Below are 22605 nucleotides of genomic sequence, written 5' to 3'. Positions count from 1 at the left end.
GAATCCACATAAATACTATTCTAATATTTGCTCTCTGAAGTCTAAATAAAATTTCATATATTTCATTCATATATGCAATCCTGTCTGTTCTTTGATGTCATTGACTTGATTGAACTTAATGCTGAATAGGAATCTGAACATATAACTACTTTCTTTAATCCACTTTCCTCTATCCAATAAAGCGCAGCAATTATAGCCATCAGTTCTACTGTATATATTGTTAGGTAATTGGTTGTTCTTTTCTTAATTGATATGTCTAATTTTGGTACAAATACACCAAACCCTGTTCTGCCCAAATCCAAATTTACTGACCCATCTGTGTATACTTCTGTATATTCTTTATATTTTGTCATAATTTTATCTTCAATTATTCCAGACATATTAGCGATGTTTCTATAGTCCTGGCTATTGCTAAGTAATTCCAAATCAACTAATCCTAAAGGATATAACCATGGTGGTGTTGTTGCTATTGGTACTGTTTTGTTAAAGCCTTTATCAATTAATTCCATCTCTTTAGCTACTTCCATGCTATCTCTTCCAAAAAAGAGAGTTTTGTTTTTTTCATATTCCCATCTTGGAATAAGAACTCTTTTTGCTGGATTACTATTTATTTCCTGCCCTTGTAGATTTATCCAATAATTCATCATTATTTGTTTCCTTCTTAGCTCCAGTGGTATTTCTCCCATTTCTACATGAAGTGCTGAGATTGGAGTAGTTTTATAAGCTCCACAACATATTCTTAATGCCTGGGCTTGTATAACTTCTATTTTTTTTATATTTGAAACAATAAAAAAGTTTGTTGTCATGAGATAATTATAACAATAAAAGATTGGGTCCTTTGGTTTTTCAGTGTTGCCAACTTTATTTTTTGTTTTCTACAATTATTTTAAACTTTTTATTAAGATTTGACATTTTTAATTATTGAAAACTTTAAAATGTAAAATAGTTATTTTTTCTGTGCTCTTTTTTTTTTTTTTTTTTGCATGGTCAGCATTGAAGAGAGAGTAACACATTTCACTGTAGCACTTTGTGTGTGTGTGTGTGTGTGTGTGTTTATTGGATTTGTGATTGTGATAAATGTTGGCAGTTGCTTTAAAAGTATGCTATATACCAGGGGTGCTCAATCCTGTTCCTGGAGATCTACCTTCCTGCAGATTTCAGTTGCTATCCTTATCAAACACACCTAAACCAATTAATTAGGACCTGAACACCACTTGATAATTACAGGCAGGTGTGTTTGATATGGGTAGCAACTGAAATCTGCAGGAACGTAGATCTCCAGGAACAGGATTGAGCACCCCTGCTATATACCATGGGGGTCAAACTCCAAGTTCCTGGAGAACCGCAGAGCAGAAGACTTTAGTTCCCACCCTGCTTCAACATTACCTGTAGATTTCTAACAAGCCTAAATTAGTTTGATCAGGTGTGTTTAATTAGAGTTACAGCTTAAAGTCCCGGTCACACTGCACTTTTCTCCCTATAGACTTCCATTAATACGCATGTGAGTACTGCAGACCTGGAATGCTAGCTCACGCGACAAATTTCATAATTCGCAGCATTGGAAAGTTCAAGCTTGGAGAACGCTGAACGTGAAATCACATCATGTGATTGCTTGAGACCAATCAAAGATCAAAACATGACCTCTCTGGCTTGCTTTTTCAATCTCTAAATATTTTGTTTAATTCCACTACTCGCTTTGTTTAATTCCACTTCGCAGTGCAGTATGACAGAATTTTGCATGCTCAAACGTTAGTGTGACCGCAGCCTTACTGTGCAGACCTGTAATATGCAAGACAATATTTATATCTGCTGATTTCTTAATTTTGTTATACTTTTTCTGTTATTTATTTGTTTGGTGCCAAAACAATAAAATAAATTTGTCTGAAAAATGTTATGCCTTCTATTTTTAAATAACAGCTAAGAATACTGATTGATTTTAGTAACTACAATAACTATATATGACATACTATTAATGTGTATGCAGTATAATGCTGTGATTTGTAACACTACAATACGATAATTAACTATACACAGTTTCCAGTTAGTTACCACTGCTGCTCTATTACAGTAATTAACTGGCAACACTGTTGCCAGCTACTCACTGTAATGGTTCAGTTACAGTAAATAACTGGCAACACTGTTGCCAGCCACTCACTGTAATGGTTCAGTTACAGTAATTAACTGGCAACACTGTTGCCAGTTACTTACTGTAACCGGACTTTTACAGTGAGTAGCTGGCAACAGTGTTGCCAGTATTCTACTGTAAAAATCCCCGGTAAGGTCTAACAGTGTAGATCTATATTAATTGTTAATTTAATTACTATGCATTTTTTATTTTTAAAAAATGTAGTTTCTGTGTTTGTTCTGTATTTATCTATTTATCCCATTGCTATATACATTTACATGCATTGTTGTATTTGTATTTGTTTGTGTTTTTAATCTGTATATATCCATTTACTTTTATACATTTACATGCATTGTTATATTTGTATTTGTGTTTTTAATCTGTATATATCCATTTACTTTTATACATTTACATGCATTGTTGTATTTGTTTGTGTTTTTAATCTGTATATATACATTTACCTAATTTTTATATTTATAATTGTTTATTTGCATTTAATTTGTTAAATGTTTACATGTAATTCCTGATAATTCTGTATGTAACTTTATCTAATTTACATATATTTATTTGTATTTTAATTATATGCATTAGTCTATTTTTTGTTTATTTTATTTTGTATGGATCTGTTTATTTAATTTATACAAATTATATATTTGTATATATCAATTTATTTGCTTTTTTTCAAGCCATTTCATTAAATAAAGCAATTAAAATTAAGCATTCCTTTTAATGTGTTTTATATTTAGCTACCTAGTGTAGATGTGAGCCATATCTAACCCAGAAGTTAGCCACAACTGAACCAGATCTGGGCCAGATCTCTGAAAGTGCATGGGCCGCATATGGGCCAGATCTGAGAAAGTGCATGGGTCACATTAGGGCCAGATCTGAGAAAGTGCATGGGCTGCATCTGGGCCAGATCTGAGAAAGTGCATGGGTCACATTAGGGTCAGATCTAAGAAAGTGCATGGGCCACATCTGGGCCAGATCTGAGAAAGTGCATGGGCCGCATCTGGGCCAGATCTGAGAAAGTGCATGGGCCGCATCTGGCCCAGATATGGACCATGCTTTTTCTGAGATATGGCCCAGATCTGGTTCAGTTGTGGCTGACTTTTGGATCCTTATGTCAGCCACAATCAGGTTGAGTCATCGCCGTCATTCCGCGCGGTATGTGGGCCAGATGAAAATGGGGGATGTGGGCCATATCTGGGCCAGATGTAATTTGCTATCTGGGTCCTAAGTTTTAAAGTCTTCACAGTGATTTACATACTTTGCACAGCGACATGGATACCTCCTAATGGTGTTGAAAGAGTCACATACTGTATTTATAAGGTACAATTCACCCTAAAATATCATTCTGTCTTCATATAATGATGTATTTTTAAAAAAAAAATTGTACATTTTTTTTCATATAATGATGTATTGGCGGCCGCAAAATCACACATGACGTGAGCTGTTACTACAAAGGGCGGACTATGATAGACGCGTGCGTATGGTAAGCCGTTTTAGCATTTAAACCTTTGATCTGACTATCCATAAATATATTTAGAGATATCTCTAATTATGTTTTGACTAGTCATAATTATAATTCGACTAGTCAAAATATAATTAGAGATATCTCTAAATGAATTTAATTAAATATGAATTAAATATATTTATGGATAGTCAGAAGGTTTAAATGCTAAAACGGCTTGCCATACGCGCGTCTGCTTCAGTGAACAGAACCTGCAGGTTGTGACAAATAAAGTAGTAAACAACATTCAGTTTGTGGAACAGAGTGATCTTTCAGGAGCCGCGTGGGAAGTATGAACAGCACTTAGCAGTGGAAATGAAACCGAAAACGTACACATTATTTAAACAATCATATCACATTTTAGAGTTATGATTACGACGAGCATTAACCCTTGAGTACAGAGGTACACAAAAATGCACGTCAACATGATACACTTGATAGCGCCGACATCAGCGACGCCGAAGAAATAGTAAACCTGCCTAAACTGCTAAAAAGAGCCACGACTGTCCTGTGTAATGAAAAGACGGCCACCCTGTCACTCATCATGCCCAACATGAAGACAGCCATCCATAAAAACCTCTCAGACAGATACACATCAGTTCAGGATTATCTTATAGAACTGTTGATTACCTGGAAATGTGGATTTTTTTTTTGCACACACAAAAAACGCATGTGACCAAGCAAAGCCTTAAGCTCTTACTGTTAAATTCAATTGAATAGAAAGTGTTTTTTTGCACCTTTACTTAAATTGTTCCTTAATTTTGTCTCTGTCATTTCAATAATATTTTTTTGAGAAGTTTTTAAATTGTTTTATTATCCAGAGACAGGCCTGTTTAATTTATTTTCTAAAAGAAGGTTCAGTTTAACAATTAGAAACAAAAGAAATACATAAAAAATAGTTTACTTGGTAAAATTTGCATTTCACTTAAATTTTCAATTTTTATTCCAAATATCGTGATACATATCGAATCGTGAACATTATATCGTGATACACATCGTATCGTGAGCTGAGTGTATCGTTACACCCCTATATTGTATTATATTATATTATATATTATATGATATTCTACCCCTCTGTATACCTTTATTCTGTGTAGGTGAATGAACCATGGGAATTGGTTGGAATGGATTTGGTTGGGAAGCTGTCCATGACATCTAAAGGGCACCAATACATGTGTGTGCTTATAGACTATTTTACAAAATGGGTAGAAGCATATCCCCTCACCTCAAAATCCGCAGAGGAGGTCTCCTGGTGCATTGTGAAAACATTTTATAGATTTGGTGCACCAGTGAGAATCCTTACAGATCAAGGAAGGGAGTTCGTTAATCAGGTCTGTATGGTAACTTGCTCAACATTTGAGCATTTTAGTAATGTTATGTCTGTATCAATAATTATTTTTTACTTTCAGATCAACAAAGAAATCTGTAAACTGTTTGGGATTGAGAGAAGTCTTTGTTCCCCATACCACCCACAAACAAATGGGTTGGTGGAGAAAATGAATGGCACAATACAGAGGTAAGATTGCGTCACGTCGAGCATGGCTGTGGCTTGGTTATTTCAAGTGGGTATTATCATTTAAGTGTTTTCCCCAAAGTGCTCTTGGAAAACTGTGTCAGGAAAAACCGCAGACATGGGACCAGTATCTTGACGCCGTTCTCTTCAATATCAGAACCAAAAAACAGCTAACCACGCTGTTCTCCCCATTCCGATTGATGTTTGGAAGGGAGGCTCGTTATTTTTCACAGGTTCCTGTGTCTTTTGATGTAAGTTTTATTCACAAATTTATTTGCTTCCATTTTGTATTATATGTTTATTTCTTATTGGTTTTATTTATCAGGTCAATGATACTGTGGAAGATGTCCTGCAGACTGAAATAGTTATGCCTGCCATACAGCTGCAGGACCAAGTATTTGAGGCTGTAAAAAAAACATGCACGCCTCAAGACAAAAGGTCAAGGGCAAGAAAAGAACATCTGGGGCTGTTGTGCATACTTTTGCTATTGGGGAAAGAGTGCTCCGAAAAAATGTGGGAAGTCAGCAGAGGAAAGGGGGGAAACTTGATGCTGGTTTTTTTGGGGCCATTCACAATTTTGCAATTGGAGGGGAAAAGTGCCCATTTAATAAATGACAAGGGCGTGGAATTTCCTAAAATTAATTTAGATCATTTAGTTCCCTTTTATAAGAGAGGAACCCAGAATTCCACAAAAGATAAAGAGGCTTAGCCTAACACAGTCCCCAGCACTATGCACAAGCCCTCTAGACCTGAGCGCAACTCCTCCCGCCCCGTGCTCAGCACTTTATTCAGCTGCACCTTCTCCAGCCCCATGCACAAGCCCTCTAGACCTGAGCGCAACTCCTCCCGCCCCATGCTCAGCACTTTATTCAGCTGCACCTGCTCCAGCCCCATGCACAAGCCCTCTGGACCTGAGCGCAACTCCTCCTGCCCCATGCTCAGCACTTTATTCAGCTGCACCTTCTACAGCCCCATGCACAAGCCCTCTGGACCTGAGCGCAAATCCTCCCGCCCCATGCGCAGCACTTTATTCAGCTGCACCTTCTCCAGCCCCATGCACAAGCCCTCTGGACCTGAACGCAACTCCTCCCGCCCCATGCTCAGCACTTTATTCAGCTGCACCTGCTCCAGCCCCATGCACATGCCCTCTGGACCGGAGCGCAACTCCTCCTGCCCCATGCTCAGCACTTTATTCAGCTGCACCTTCTACAGCCCCATGCACAAGCCCTCTGGACCTGAGCGCAACTCCTCCCGCCCCATGCTCAGCACTTTATTCAGCTGCACCTGCTCCAGCCCCATGCACAAGCCCTCTGGACCGGAGCGCAACTCCTCCTGCCCCATGCTCAGCACTTTATTCAGCTGCACCTTCTACAGCCCCATGCACAAGCCCTCTGGACCTGAGCGCAACTCCTCCCGCCCCATGCTCAGCACTTTATTCAGCTGCACCTGCTCCAGCCCCATGCACAAGCCCTCTGGACCGGAGCGCAACTCCTCCTGCCCCATGCTCAGCACTTTATTCAGCTGCACCTTCTCCAGCCCCATGCACAAGCCCTCTGGACCTGAACGCAACTCCTCCCGCCCCATGCTCAGCACTTTATTCAGCTGCACCTTCTACAGCCCCATGCACAAGCCCTCTGGACCTGAGCGCAAATCCTCCCGCCCCATGCGCAGCACTTTATTCAGCTGCACCTTCTCCAGCCCCATGCACAAGCCCTCTGGACCTGAACGCAACTCCTCCCGCCCCATGCTCAGCACTTTATTCAGCTGCACCTGCTACAGCCCCATGCACAAGCCCTCTGGACCGGAGCGCAACTCCTCCTGCCCCATGCTCAGCACTTTATTCAGCTGCACCTTCTACAGCCCCATGCACAAGCCCTCTGGACCTGAGCGCAACTCCTCCCGCCCCATGCTCAGCACTTTATTCAGCTGCACCTGCTCCAGCCCCATGCACAAGCCCTCTGGACCGGAGCGCAACTCCTCCTGCCCCATGCTCAGCACTTTATTCAGCTGCACCTTCTCCAGCCCCATGCACAAGCCCTCTGGACCTGAACGCAACTCCTCCCGCCCCATGCTCAGCACTTTATTCAGCTGCACCTTCTACAGCCCCATGCACAAGCCCTCTGGACCTGAGCGCAAATCCTCCCGCCCCATGCGCAGCACTTTATTCAGCTGCACCTTCTCCAGCCCCATGCACAAGCCCTCTGGACCTGAACGCAACTCCTCCCGCCCCATGCTCAGCACTTTATTCAGCTGCACCTGCTACAGCCCCATGCACAAGCCCTCTGGACCGGAGCGCAACTCCTCCTGCCCCATGCTCAGCACTTTATTCAGCTGCACCTTCTACAGCCCCATGCACAAGCCCTCTGGACCTGAGCGCAAATCCTCCCGCCCCATGCTCAGCACTTTATTCAGCTGCACCTGCTCCAGCCCCATGCACATGCCCTCTGGACCGGAGCGCAACTCCTCCTGCCCCATGCTCAGCACTTTATTCAGCTGCACCTTCTACAGCCCCATGCACAAGCCCTCTGGACCTGAGCGCAACTCCTCCCGCCCCATGCGCAGCACTTTATTCAGCTGCACCTTCTCCAGCCCCATGCACAAGCCCTCTGGACCTGAGCGCAACTCCTCCCGCCCCATGCTCAGCACTTTATTCAGCTGCACCTTCTCCAGCCCCATGCACAAGCCCTGTAAATTTGAGTGTCGCACCTCTGGTCACCTTGCCATCTTTTCCAGTCTCTGGGAAATCACTACCAGGCCATAGTGACTCTTTTGTCCACAACCAAAATGTTTGCATTTTGGTGGCTAAAATTAGGCCATACAACATTTTATCTATGGACTTGGCACGGCTGAACCCTGGCAAAGAACTAGAAGATCAGGTAGAGTAAATTACCAAATTTGACGTTGTAATCGAATAATGCCAATCTTGCCTGAGGATTAATTGTAATTCTGAAGTAACCAAGATCCTCGTAAAATGCTGGAGGGTTTTATTTAATGATTTTTTTTTTAAATGTGTAGGTTATCAATGCATACATTTCTTTAAGCGTACGGCGACATAACCAATGTCAAAAAGGGAAGGCATTTATGATCGATTGCTTTGAAATGACCAAAATCTGGCATGGGTCATACAAAGACTTAAAGAAGGTATGTTCTTGAAATTCTAAATTGAATCTATGTGCTAAATATTTTATACAAGATTTGTATGTAGCAATGTGATTTTGTTTTTTAATAATTGATTTGGTCTATTTTGTAGCTTGATCCAGCCAAATATGAGCTGATTCTGGGGGTGATAAATTAACATAATCACTGGACTCTTGCTGTGAGTATTAATTGTACATCTAAACGTGTGTGTGTGTGTGTGCTTATTTATTTATTTTTTGTTTAATAGGTAATTTTTCCTTTCCTAAAAAAAAACCTTTTTTTTTGATCCATTGGGAAAGTCCCCCGAAAAAATAAAGAGGTGTCTGGAAGCAACAAGTTAAGAAATGTTTATTTATTTTTTATAGGAACAGACACCATAATGATATTTGTTTTTAAGAGCTTTTATGAGGAGTAAAGGCTGCAAAGTGTCAAGGTGGACCTGTGACAAAGTTCCTCATCCACTGCAAAAAGGCAGCACATCTTGTGTTTTTTTTGTATGCAAGGTATGGGAAATAAGGTTGCTAAATTGACTTGTATTTGTTTTTAATGTTTGTTTTTTTTTTTTAAGTTTGCAGAAAAAATCTTACAGGATGACGTGATCACCTTTTCTAATTCAAAGAAGGGCATAGACAAAATAAGAAGAGAAATTGCGGACACTCTTGTGCAGGAATCAGGTAAGTTAAGATTAGTTACTGCAAAAACATTGGTTTGTTAGTTAATTGAAGTTCAGATGCTCTAATTCTATATTAACATGACTTTTAATATAAATCTGATCCTTGTGAATTGCTGATTTATGTTGGTGTATGTATTATCTGAAAACAAAAATGCTTTTACTCTTGGTCCTGTAAACTGTAGAAGCGTTTGGCAGTGCCAGAAAAAAATTCAGTGAAACCGGTCCAATCTACTTTTTGTTCATGTTGTTTTTGTTACGTGCGTCAGCAACTCCCTGGATGCATATTACAGTTCACAGGCAGTAAAAAATGGCCCAGTGGCTTAATGTTTAAGGCACCAGCCTTCGAAGCTGGGGATTGTGGGTTCAAGTGCCACCTGGGTTGTCTTTGATGCAGTTTTTTGAAGTTGGCTGTGCAGCACAATCCAGTGTGACCTTCAAAAAGCTAGGTTCATACTCTTAGGTCAAAAAGACATGGTAATGGAAAACTCTTCAGAGAAGCTGATTTGTCATTAGTTGCACACACCAGATCGTCTGAATGCAATAGGGATCCTAAAGTCCTGTTCTCTGAGTTACAAGAACTTCCTGAGTCATACAACAAATATAGTAAATGCTAGTATTGGCCCAGTGGCCTAATGGATAAAGCATCACCCTTCGACGCTGGGGATTGTGCATTCAAGTCCTGTTTGGGTTGTGTTTGTTGGGTTACTTTTAAGTTGTGTGAAAAAATCCTGACTTGTGTACTCAAATGAAGCATTCATAAACCTCTAAATGCCATTCAAAGTTTTCTCCTAAAATGAACATTTTTCTCAACCTCATATGTTTATGTTAACGTATTTCACTTTAATAGAAATAAAAATAACTTATTCATCCCATTTTTGGGTATTTTTTTCATTTTTTGTTTTTTTTTTCATTCTTGGGTAATTTCTAAATTTTTTGGTCATTTTTTCATTCTTTGATCATTTTTACATTTTTGGGCAATTTTTTATTTTTTGGTCATTTTTTCATTTTTGGGCAAATATGGATAAATTTTAATATTTGGGCCTGTATAGTGAGTGTGTGTATAGTAATTTCTTTTGTTCAGTTTGTTTTATTGAGTAATTCATTAATCTTCTATAATTTTAGACATGGCGTATACCGTATGCTGTACAATAAAAGTATGTGAAAAATAACTGAAAGGTGTTATATATATTTATGAAAATTATTTTTAAACTAAATATTGATTTTTTTTTTTGTTTGCACATGTACATGCTGAATTACCTCAAGGAATAAATTGGAATATTTTAAGATTAATTGATTAAATAAATTAAAACCACATTATTTAATTTACCAGAAACAAAAATATAACATTACACTGAAGTCATTATTTTTTGTGTGCCACCCAAAGATTCGTTGTGGCTTTTTCTGGCCACCACTAAGAAATTTTTCTTGGGGCGCCACTGCTCTTTGTTTTGCTGAATAACATTTATAATATATCCTGAGAGAGTGTATAGGTTAACTTTAATTAAAGAATTATACTGGATGAAGCTCTGAAAAAAATTATATTAATTTTTCAAAAAAGGAAATATTTTTTTATGTCTCTGTCATGATGACTGTACATAATATTTTACTAGTTATTTTACAAGATTCCAGCATTCAGCTTAAAGTGCAATTTTAAGGATTAAGCAGGTTAACTAGGAAAGTTACTGGATAACTTTGTTTTGTGGACAATAAAATATATTCTTAAGGAGGCAAATAATATTGACCTTAAAATAGTTTAATTGCTTTTATTTAAGCCAAACTAAAATAAAGGAATACTATAAAAACTGACTTTTACAAGAAATATTTTTTTTTACATTTATAAGAATTACTGTGAAGATTCCTTTGTTCTTTACAGGAGGAATTTTGACTTCACAGCTGTGTATCTGTATAGATAAACACACACACACACACACACACTATTTCCCTAATTTGCAGAAGATAACCAGTTGTTTGAACTGATTATGTGATGCTGTGATACTTATGTGGTTATGCGATTCAGATCCTGACCGAGAGGGGGAAATATTTGAATTAAACGTAATGCTTCTTGTCAGCGGTACTTATAACAGAAAAAACGACATTAACGTTTGTTGATTGCAGACGGTGGTGGAAATAGACCTGGTCCTATTGAATTTGCGTTTTTTAGATAAATATTGTGTAGATAAAGTTAGTTATTTCAGTTTTAGGTTAAAGTATACTGTGTAGTGTTTATATTGTTCATGTATTGTTAGTATTTGTAGTTTTAGTGTACAGTTTGATGGGTTAAGGTTTGTAGTTTACTTAGTGTAGGTTGCATATATAACGTTAAGATTTTTGCTGATCAAGTGTTCGTCTAATAATCATTAAGTTAACTATTTACTAGTGTTTGAGTAGTTTGCATCGTTGTTTTGTAGTTTAACTAAAGTTTTAGCGTCTACATCGCTGTCTCCGCGACTGGACACTGGTGATTAAAACTTCAATTGGTTCAAAGCCGCTGTGCGTCAAAAAAACATAAAATCTTATCAATTAGAATGAAACAACGTTTAACTTACCTTTATTAGAGATTATCTATCTTCCAGTGATGTGACTGCTAGTTGCTCCAGGCACGTATTCAAGGCGGATCCCATTTAGGGATTTCCCCATTTTATTCGTCTGAACAAATCATTGGGATTTTAAAACAGTGCTGTTCAAGTATATTTGATTGCCGTGTTCAGAAATTCCAATCACGCACTAGCACTAGGAAGATAGAGAGAAACCTCTGTTCTTTGCTTCATTACAGTTTTTTATTGTGAGTAATGATTATACTTTAAGTTAGGTTAGGCAATATAAAAGGGGCTAGCTTTTATAGTGAGAATACAAAGTCCAAAAGTAGACTAGTTATCAAATAGGCAAATTAGACAGACTTCACATAATTAATTAGATAATAATTTAATGTGGCAGCTAAATTAGTCAAAGTCTTTGAACAATTTCTTATCTACACTGTAAAAACATTATTGTTCTTGCTGCTTTTAGTTAAGGCAACATAAAATGTTAAGCTGTACTAGTTGGCAACTTGTATTTTTGAATTGACAAGACATTTAATGCAGACTGAGCAATACATTTATGGAACGTTTTGACCAAAAAAAAAAAAAAATGTACAAAAAAAAGATTTTTTTTTATATATATAATATGTAATTATAGTAAATAAAAATGTCAAATAGAAAAATATGTTATTATATTAATGTTAATGCACTAAATTAATGCAGGCTCGATGAGCATAAGAATCTTCTTTCGAAAATATTATCATGGTAATGTGACCAGACTGGTGCTCTACATTAACATTTACATAAAATGTTATTTAAAAAAACATTTTATGTAAATGTTTGTGCTTTAATTCTTGTAGAAACATGGAAAAATTTGGAGGTGTGAGTTCAGTTACCACATGGAGGCGTGTCCAGAATATACTTCATGATCTCCAAACTACACAAACATTTGACACCAACAACCAAGTGGCTGGTCTCAATGAATATCTTCTGGCAAATTCTGAAACAGGACAAGATGAAGAAATGATCTGGGATAACACCTCAATTTTTCAAAACAACACAAACACCAACACTGACCTTGAAAGGGACATTGATGATGATGTCACTGATGATGATGATGATGATGACAGATTTACAGACTGCCTCAGCAATATCAGCGAGGAAGATTTAGATTTTAGTAACACACAAGACAGAGGCTCCTATGATGACTTGCCAGATGAGCTGCGTCAGTGGGTTGTAGAGTCTGGTGTGACACAAAATGCAGCTGACAGCCTACTTAAAATTTTAAATAAACACATCCCCTCACTTCCTAAATGTGTGAGAACTTTGACAAAAATTTCACGCACACTTAAAATCAAAAAAATGGATGGTGGGGAGTATGTCCATTTTGGAATATTGGAACACTTGCTGCAAAACAGAGATGGCCTGATGTCACAAACTGACAAAGTTAAGATGCAGGTCAATATAGATGGACTGCCATTATTCAAGAGCTCACAAAAGCAAATTTGGCCAATTTTAGGAAAAGTTTCTTTTGAAAGGGACCCGTTTGTCATTGGTGTCTTCTGTGGAAACAGCAAACCTCGCAATCCTAACCAATATCTCCAAGATTTTGCAGAGGAGGTTTCCGCACTAGGACAAGGTTTCACTGTGAATGATAGGGTGTTTCATCTTTCCCTGGACTGCTTTATCTGTGATGCTCCTGCACGATCATTCATAAAACAACAAAGGGGCATGGAGGTTATATTGGTTGTGATCGTTGCACGCAGGAAGGATCTTAAATGGAGTGGAAAATGACATTCCCAGAAACACATGCCCCACTCAGGACAGATGAGTCCTTTACAGAAATGCATGATGAAAACCACCACAGAGGTCACTCCATACTCAGTACATAAAGTTTGGGAATGGTCACACAATTCGTGCTGGATTATATGCATGTTGTTTGCCTTGGTGTGACAAGGAAGATGATCAATTTTTGGACCAAGGGCAACCTAAAAAACAGACAGAGCACCCATATAATAAGTAACATCTCAGAGAGTCTTGTAGGAACGTCAAAATACATACCCTCTGAATTTGCACGAAAGCGACGATCACTCTCTGAACTGGATCGCTGGAAAGCTACTGAGTTTAGGCAGTTTCTTCTGTACACCGGTCCAGTAGTACTGAAGGATATTCTTCCAACACCACTTTACAACAACTTCCAATCACTGTCGGTTAGCATCTATCTGATGCTTTCTCCAACCCTCTGTGCCCATTACTGTGACTATGCTGATAACTTGATTAGGTACTTCCTTGAACAGTTCAACCTTGTATGGGGTTGAGGAGATGGTCTATAATGTCCACTCTCTGTGTCATCTTGCAGATGATGTGAGGAGGTTTGGTCCTTTGGACTGTGTGTCTGCTTTAAAAACTTCCTTGGTCAGCTTAAAAGGAAGATCAGAAACCCCCAACAGATTCTCCAGCAATTGATTCGTGTTGTGGAGCGGCGGTCCACACAGAGCAAACCCACTTCTCAGCCAAAAATACTCAAACTCAGTGGAAAACACTTAAATGGCCCAACAGTGCAAGACAGCACACCAAGAGTGCAGTACAATAAAGCCATTCTTGAAAATGTCACAATAAAATGTAGAACTGGAGACAACTGCGTGATGATTGATGGACAACTTGGCTTAATTGAAAAGATCTCGTATGACACCACAAGTTCTGCAAGTTGGACCTCAAGAAAAACAATGGAAAAGAATCATCTCATTATAAATGTACACATCATGCATGTCTGAATACATCAGATACATTTCAAGAAGGCAAATTACACAGGTTTAAAAACAAGTTAGAATTTATCTTAAGTAATTCTACTTTTACATACTTGCTATTTGTAGTACCAAATTAATTCTGTTTCATCTGTTCTTTAAGGTATAAAATGAAATCACCATTTTTTCATGTGGTGGATTTCTTGGGATGGGGAGAGGTGGAGGTTGTGAGTAGCATGTGGATGGTTGGGGAAGATGCCTGCTGTTGGCCACCTTATAAATTTCCCAATAATATAAAAAGAGCTCAGCTGCAGCATAAAAAACCCGAAGCAGACTGGGAAACTTATAGAGTGCGTTCACTCTATAAAACAAGTAAGTTATTTAGAAAATCTTGCTGTACATACATTCACTCAAATAATCCCAGATTTTAAAAATTGTTTAGATATAAACAAATTTACCCCGCTATAAAATACTTGTATTTATGCACTGCTTATGTTTAAACCAGTTTGAACTTACTCAGCATTGACTTTACTCGCTGAATTAGTGGTTATATAAATACAAAAATCCACAATGAATAAAAAAGCCAATTTGTAGAGTTATTTGAAGCACAAAATGTACTTTTTTTACGTTTACTGTTTAGAGTAGTATTTGAAAATGCAGGATTGGGAATTATTTTGTAACCCTTTATTTCAATGTGACTTAATAAATTATAAGTCAATCTACAGCAAATAATCAAATTGTGATTTCTGCCGAGAAAGTCTCATTGAAAAATAAAGCTAATCTCTTCTGTGTTACAGTGAAACCAAAAAGACGTCAATTTTGAATGCATATTAAACATGAATATTACTAGACTCTCTGCATCGTACAATTACCAACGTCAGCTTCTAAAAATAAGGATAAACATTATAAATACGCTTGTCTTCACAACACTTATTAGAATAGTACTACAAATTGACACACAACCCTTCTACTGGTACACATAAACATGTGATTGACCAGTGACTCATTCACTAAACTCCATCAATACAACCTGCAAACGCCTGTTAGTCAAAGGAAAGAGCTATTATATTGAGACGATCGTGCATTAGTTACAAAAATGCTCAAAAAATGTCTTATCCTATATGTTGCAGCGTGAAAGCCTACCAATTAATGCAGCTTAATTAGGAGCAACACTCATTCGACATTCATTTTCAAACCAATTAAATTCTTTGCTCCAGTTATAGTTTAAGCCAAAAATACGTCAGAAAGACATAAATGTGCATTTTATGTTGTACAAGGCTTAATTTCTCTATTAAATAAATAAACAAAATTAACCATTCGATTGAATTAAACAATTTAACTATATTAAATTATACAACAAAACCAGGACCAAAATGTTCAGAGAAACATCCTGGTTATTGCACAAGACTCTGTTTTTGGAATTAGCACTTTATTAGTTTTATAATAGTTTTGAGATAACTTTGAATGTAAAAATGATAAAAGTAAATTAGAAATTAAACTCTGATGCCATTTAAGATAAAATAATCAAATCAACTCTAAAAATGTCTGAATAGTATTCTCTATAATCCACAAGCTTTGCTTTTCAAAGTTATCCCTTTGTTGATTTTATATACACTACTGAATCCAAATCTTCAGTACATCCAATACCCTGTAAACACTTAAATTAATTAAACTGACGCCATTTGAGATAAAAGATTCAAATCAACTCTAAAAATTTCTTGAATTCTAGAATTTCTAAAATTTATTCTTTATTCATTTAAGTGTTTAAGGTGTATCCAATGTACTGAATATATGGATTCAGTACTATATATAAAATCAACAAAGGCATAACTGTACAAAACAAAGCTTGTGAATTATAGAGAATAATATTTTAGAGTTGATTTGAATCTTTTATCTCAAATGGTGTCAGAGTTTAATTTATTTAAGTGTTAACAGTGCATCTAATGTACTGAAAATATGGATTTAAAAATGATTATAAAATAAATAAAGGGCTTATTTCAAAAACAGAGTCTTGTGCAATAACTAGGATGTTTCTCTGAACATTTTGGTCCTGGTTTTGTTGTATAATTTCATGTGGTTGAATTGTTTAATTCATTTGAATGGTTAATTATTGCTTAATTGAGAAATTAAGCCTTGTGCAGCATAAAGAGCACATATTTATGTCCATCTGACATATTCTTGGCTCAAACTATAACAGGAGCAAAGATTTTACTTGGTTTGAAACCGAATGTCTAATGAATGTCAAACGTCAAACTAACTTTACCGCGGTGTTGAACGTACGCTGAGATAGCTAATCTGACAGCTGATCCAGAGCCTCCGCAGACAAAACGCACGATCAAATACGTTTTAGTCAACGCATGAAGATTCAAAATGTATTGGTGTTGTTCTCCTATTTAAACTAGAAGTTACGATAATGAACAATTGAATAATAAATTAGGTGAAGCTGTGCTAGAATTGATCATCTATTGACAATATTGCATTATAATAATAGCCTACTGCAGCAGCCAAAAATGTATTTAGGCCTACTTACTTCTAATTCTCTTCAGTGCAGCCTGCAAGCTTGTTTGCCTCAAGCCTATCTGAAAATCAAACTGTAGCCTGCATTAAAAAAACGACTTGAACTAAAACAGGATTTCCTCTTAAAAAAGGCTCGCGAATCAGATTAAATTAAATGATTTAATAATTCGAGAGATTGCTTGTGATTATTGTGACACACATCTATCGTTCTTCAAAATCATGATCCGCAATGCACCAATTGGCCGACGGCACAGCAGCGTAATGACATCATCAGATTAATATTCAATTATCCATGTATGCAAAAATGAAATAAATAAATAAAAGGTATGCAAAAATGGGATAAAATTGTCAGTACATAGTTTGTTAAATAATACGCAATAACTTTTAACATCTGTTGTAGGCTGCAGGCTTTACACTTTCAGGTGTCAAGAGTAATTAGCAATTTATTTAGCTTTACTTTTAGGGTGGATTTTATGATAGTAGTTTCTTAATCCGGTGATATAACTAAATAGCATTTTGATATCAAAAAGGTGTATCCTACTTTTGTGAAGCATCAAAATATTATAGCTGTAAAAACATGTGCAGGACTGCTATATTTTTTTCTTTTAAAAGAAACAAGAATATTAGTCATGGCATTATTAGTCATATCAACATACAGAAACTACTGAAACTGGGTCCGTACCTTTTAAAAGTATGTGTTTGTATCTAAAAAGTCCATATTGGTATCTTAAAATTAGACCATACATGTTCTCTTTAAAGTCCTTGAGGAGGATCACCACCATCACGGTTTTTGCACCCTTATTTTTGTGTAGATAACATAACAGTCTGATTCAAATAATAATATTATTAGTTACTAATTTGATTTTTATTTTTATAAAATATGTTTTTACTATTTTCTTGTTTTCCTCAAATGTATACAGTATATATAACCTATTTTACTATTGTAAGAAAATATCAGCTGTTACAAACTGCCTTTTCTGTATGCTTGAAATGAGCTGATCTAATCCTGTTTATATGAAATAAGGTGCTGCTCCTGAACAGGTTTGAGCTACCAGACATGTTGCAATGACAACAAATCTCAAATAAATTTTAAAGTTTGATTGATTGTGCTAAATCATCAATAACCAAATCCAGCTAAATGAGTAATCCACATACAAAGAATGGACCCAAGGTCTGGTTAGCCACCTGGTTATTTATCTGCCTCCATCCGTCCAGCTATAAGCTTGAATCAGTGACAAGCTCTGCACACTCCCAATAGCCCAAGTTATTCTAATCATCCTCTCCTGTCATTTCCCATTCAGCGACATTAAAGCCATCATTCACACTCAATCACCAATCCCAAATGTTCATTATAACTCAGTGTCCTGATTCTGCTTATTTCATGTTTTATAGCAGATTATGAGAAAGCCAGACAAAAGGCAAAAAAAGCTGAAACAACTACTTGCCTTACTTCCGAAAATGACAGCAATGTGGGAAAACTTAATCGCAAAAGAAAGTGAGTATCCTTTCATTGATTATGAGCCTGCACAGATAAAACAGATAGACAGACAGATACCCCCACCCCCTAATTTATGTTTAACGGAAGAAAGATGTTTTCAAAAAATTTTAAATGTAACAGTTTTAATAACTCATTTATAATAACTGATTACTTTTTTATTTGAAATTGTTTTTAAATAATCAGCTAAAAGTACATATAAAGCCTTAACTATGTTAATTAGACAAGTCTATGTATAACAGTGATTTGTTCTAGACCAGGGATCAACAAATTTGTTCCTGGAGGGCCGGTGTCCTGCAGATTTTAGCTCCAACCCTAATTAAACACACCTGAACAAGGTAATCAAGGTCTTAGGTATACTTGAAACACCCAGGCAGGTGTGTTGTGGCAAGTTGGAGCTGAACCCTGCAGGGCCCTGAACCTCCAGTAACGAGATTGGTGACCCCTGTTCTAGACAATTAAAAAAAATGTTGCTTAGGGGGGCTAATAATATTGACCTTAAAATGTTGTTGTTTTTTAAAAACTGCTTTTATTTTAGCCAAAATTAAAACAAATCAGACTTTCTCCAGAATAAAATTTTGTGTAATATTCAAAGTAAGTATGTTGTATTTAATTTTACAAAACCAGAATTTTTTATTTTTTTTTCAAAATTAAAAATTAGTGAACACATTAATCAGTCCTCCACAGCACATGATATGGTTTCATTATTTTAATAAGGGTATATGGGCATTTATTTCAACCAGTCTCAGCAGTGATATAAGAAAGGAATCCTCCGCAATGGCTTTAAAATATTTTAAATATTTGACAACCATTAAAGTAAAGCAAAGTTAATAATTTTATTATGGTGAAATTAGCTTGTAACTTTTTATTTCTTTTTATTTGCATCAGACCAAATTCACGATACCCAAATCCTTGCCAGTCTTCAGATGAAGAGGACATAACTAAAAGATGCAAACGCGCTCTATCCGTACCACCTTCTCCTCCCTCTCCACCCTCTCAGCTGACATCACCAGCCCGACCAGGACCATCACCCCGGCCTGCACCCCCAGCACCACCTGCACCATTGGCACGACAGACAATTACACGTAAGCATTATTTTAGTTATTTAAGTATTATCATCATTATTTATTATCATGGATATTGAAAGTTAAAGTATGTAAATTATGTAGAATGATAGTAAACAGTAGCTAATGTTATTTTTTCTTTTTTTAAGTTTACAATTTCTTTACATTTCATTGTCCCCTTGTTTGCATATATCTCTCTCTCTTTCTCAACAGCAACAGAGCGTCACATAATAAGACAACTGGAACATCTAAAAGAAGAGGTTGCTGTCATCAAGCAACTGCTTCTCGCACTGACAAACCAAAGCACCTCAGCAAATTTGCCAGAGGGTGTAAATTTGCCACTAGAAAACCTACAGGACCTTGAAAGTTTAGAGAACAAGCTGAGGGAGGAGGCCTGCTACAGTGCAGTGGTAAGTAGTTTTATTATTATCATTATTATTTTTAAATATCTGGAATATAAAAAAGACCTGTCAGTATTGACTAAGCCAGTGATTCTCAACCATGTTTCTGTGTCTAAATTGGTTACTAGCTACTACACATTCATTAATTTATTCGTTTTCTTTTCGGCTTAATCCCTTTATTAATCAGGGTCAACTTAACTGCCAACTTATCCAGCACGTTTTACTATTAATTTACAGAAATAGATGCTAAAATATAAGCCATATCAGCCATACCAATGTTGCACCACTGAGAGCTTGCAGTACACAGCAAATTTTAGATAGTAGATTTAACTACCTTGGAGTTAAAATTAACACTCCCTCAGAGTTTATATGGGAACCACTATAAGTGTTAAAAATAACACTTTTGAAAGTGTTAACATTGTCAACACCAAGAGAGTGTTAATTAGCAAACTCTTACTGTGTACAATATCTGTTAAATTTCCGATTAAATACCAGCAGCTGTGGTTGCCAGAACCTTTTTGTGAAAAACATGGAAGTTTTATATAACTGTATAAATTTACAAAAAATAACCATATTTCATGAACTAATACATTGTTCATTTTACAAAATCATAGCTTAGTGCAAAAAAATGTAAATTCTTTAGATGCAATAATGTTTTCATGTGTGATTGCAATTAGCAAACAGATTTTGACAGCATTAGTAACTACACAGTTACCTTTAAACAAAAGAAGATGCAGCATAACATCAAATACTCTCAGTTCATCTTGGACTTGAACACAGACGCTACTATCCTCCACAATGGTGACACAAAAACCGTTTTGCTGTTTTTCTTTCTTTTTTTTTCATTTTTAGATTTTACGGAAAAATACCAGCAGCTGTGGTTGCCAGTAATCTGCTGTTTTTAACATTCATAAATTCAGTTTACAGAATATTTCTGTTAAAAGCACATTCAACAGTCTGTATTTTTTATCGATCTCCACTGCAAATTTTAGATTTGGTAGATTTAACTACCTTAGAGTTAAAATTAACACTCCCTCAGTGTTTATATGGGAACCACTATAAGTGTTAAAATAACATTTTTGAAAGTGTTAAAATTTTTAACAACTAGAGTGTTAATTAGCAAACTCTTATTGTGTAAAATATCTGTTAAATGTATGTCAAAATACTGGCAGCAGTGGTTGCCAGTAATCTGCTGTTTTCAACATTTTACATTCGTAAATTCAGTTTCCAGAATATTTCTGTTAAAAACAAATCCCATAGTCTGTATTTTTCATTCGAACACACTTAAGCCTTAAATTCCAGACCAAAATCCTAACTAGTGTCCTCACTACAGAGGGCTGAACACTCAGACAGTGATGAAGTTAATGAGACAATTAAGTGTCTAATTAAAGGAGGATTGAGAATTATTGATGAACAACTGTTAACAGGCAGAATCACTGAAGGAAAGAAAAACACAAACTAAAACCAAAGATGAAACAACTGAGAAAAAAAAACTCTAAATAAAATAATAATCAATAAAAATAAAACAAATTACACAATAAAAAATGTTATTTTTCAACATCTTTAAAAAAAAACTCATCACATTAAACAACTTATCATGGAGCTTCACCTATTACTGACCTTTGACTTTATTTCTGTCATGTGAACAAAAGCTCTTAATAAAATTTCTGTTGTTCATTTAAAGTCACCATGATGGAGGACAGAGTCTGCTTTAGTCAAGCTCTTCAACTTCTCACTGTTAATGTCTTTTATTTTGGCTGCTATAGTTAGTGTTAATCACACTATTTATACATACAGCATGGAAAGCCAAAAGAAAATTAAGTGTCAGTCTGAAGAGATTATTTATGATATCGTAGCCATCCTTTCCTGCTTGTTTTATAATTCAGTATCTTATTAATTATGTGTGAGGAATGAATAAAATACATAATGAAACCACAGAAGCTCCAATAATTGACTTTATAACAGGTTTAAAAACACAATTTACAATAAGAATGTTTGATCTACAGCAGAACTTAAAAACACCCAGACATCAACAATTAGTCTTTGAATCTCAATGATGGTGAGAAACGAAAAAATAAAAATCAATTAAAAAAAACACTCTACTGAAATATCACCTCCCAAAAACAACACAAAATAAAGGAAAAGAAAGAGATTGTAAGAACATAAAGCTGCATAATTTATTCTTGCTGCAATGCATGCTGGGAGCTTTGTACTATGCTGGCACCCAGCATGCATTGCGGCATGAACTATGCAGCTTTTTTTTTTTTTTAGCAACCACGGTTGAGGTTCATGTCCTGATTCTTGATGCCTGTGTGTCATAAAGAGTTAGCTGGTGCTTGAATGTTTAGTGCATGACACTCTAATTATTAATTGCATCCTAATTGATTGTTGAATCCTCTATGAAGAGCAGCAGACTGCCAGTAGTATTGTCCCATGCAGTTTTAATATAACTATATTTGCATATCTTTATGAATCAACTTAATAAACACCAGAAATTAAATCTATAATAATTAAGCGTAAACAGTATAGTTTCTCTTGACCTTTCTTGCTATGATTGATGAGTTTTAGAAACACAGCTATAACAGACAGAGAAACATTAGGATATGAGTAAAGCTTCAAGAGCTCAAATAAGCAGCCTCTGATCTCCATGATGGTGAGGTCAAATGAAATATTTTTAATAAAAAAAATATAAACCTCTGTTCATTGTCAAATATTCTTACAGAAAATCAGTGAAGCTGCTTATGCTATTATTTAATGGAGTTGTTTAATTCTCTGTTTTAATTCAGTTGGTTTGGTGTGAGGCTTTGTCTGTAGATTTATTTCTTATTCCTTCAGTGATTGTGCTTGTTAACAGCAGGTGTTCAACAGCAGGTGTCTGAATTCACTTATTTGTGGTCATTCACTCTGTC

General features: G+C 36.2%; 1 pseudogene; it reads left to right on the top strand.

Annotated features, from left to right (window-relative positions):
* The first annotated feature begins 12339 nt into the window (after window positions 1–12339).
* Window positions 12340–14249, top strand: LOC147845224 (uncharacterized; annotated as a pseudogene).
* The last annotated feature ends 8356 nt before the right edge of the window (window positions 14250–22605 follow it).

The sequence above is a fragment of the Danio rerio genome, chromosome 4 (assembly GCF_052040795.2).
Source record: "Danio rerio strain M-AB ecotype USA chromosome 4, GRCz13ab, whole genome shotgun sequence".
In the NCBI taxonomy this organism is placed as follows: Eukaryota; Metazoa; Chordata; class Actinopteri; order Cypriniformes; family Danionidae; genus Danio; species Danio rerio.
This window is presented reverse-complemented; position numbering and strand designations above follow the sequence as displayed.